Genomic DNA, 895 nt, shown 5'->3' with positions numbered 1-895 from the left:
CTCATCAGGGTGTACTTGTTTCCCTTTTATTCACCTTAAGTTCTCTCTGAAGAGCCAGTTTCTCCCTTATGTTTCACTTTTATTTTTTCAATATATCTTTCAATAAACACTGTTCACTTGTCCCATTCTGTTCATTGTTCAAGTGGAGAAGAATCTAGAAATCCTTTTCAGGAGTAGACTCCAGCACTCTGAAACCAGGCAGTGTAATTTAGCTTAGCCAGCCAGGAGGAGACCAGGAACATTTCTTTTTTCTCTTTAAAACTTCCTCTTCCTTCTTTCCCTCACCTTCTCCCCTGGGCTGGTGATTCAGGGGACTCTTTTTATGGCGAAAAAGTATGTATTTAGAATTAGCCAGCTGGAGTCAGTTTAGATGATCCCAATCTTGTTGGCAACATCCAGTGCATCATAATCAGGAGCCAGTTGAACATATGCCTTCTTCTCTCCATCAGGCCTGATTAGAGTACTGACCTTGGCCACATCAATGTCATAGGGCTTCTTCATAGCTTGTTTGATTTGGTGCTTATTGGCTTTAACATCCACAATGAACACGAGTGTGGTGTTGTCCTCGATTTTTTCATGGCTGATTCTGTGGTCAGGGCGAACTTGATGATGGCACAGTGGTCAAGCTGGTTTCTCCTCAGGGTGCTCTTCTGAGGGTATTTGGGCTGCCTCTGAAGCCGCAGTGTCTTGGGATGGCGGAAGGTGGGTGACGTTCATATCTTCTTCGTTTTGTGGCTGTGGATGCCTTTCAGCATGGCCTTCTTGGCCTTCAGAGCTTTTGCTTTGGCTTCAGCTCTGGGAGGGGGAGGGGCTTCCTTCTTCGCCTTCAGAGCTGTCTTGGTAACAAGGCTTTCTCCAGGGGACTCTTTTGATAGCATGTAGAGAACTGTTTGAT

The 895-nt window shown here is 45.3% G+C and overlaps 1 pseudogene; it reads right to left on the bottom strand.

Moving 5' to 3' along the window:
* Nucleotides 1-366: 366 nt before the first annotated feature.
* On the bottom strand, nt 367-889 carry LOC105742933 (annotated as a pseudogene).
* Between the last annotated feature and the right edge of the window lie 6 nt (nt 890-895).

Source organism: Octodon degus, unplaced genomic scaffold (assembly GCF_000260255.1).
Source record: "Octodon degus isolate 3935 unplaced genomic scaffold, OctDeg1.0 scaffold00084, whole genome shotgun sequence".
In the NCBI taxonomy this organism is placed as follows: domain Eukaryota; kingdom Metazoa; phylum Chordata; class Mammalia; order Rodentia; family Octodontidae; genus Octodon; species Octodon degus.
Note: the sequence above shows the minus strand (reverse complement) of the source record. Positions and strands in the feature narration are given on the sequence as shown.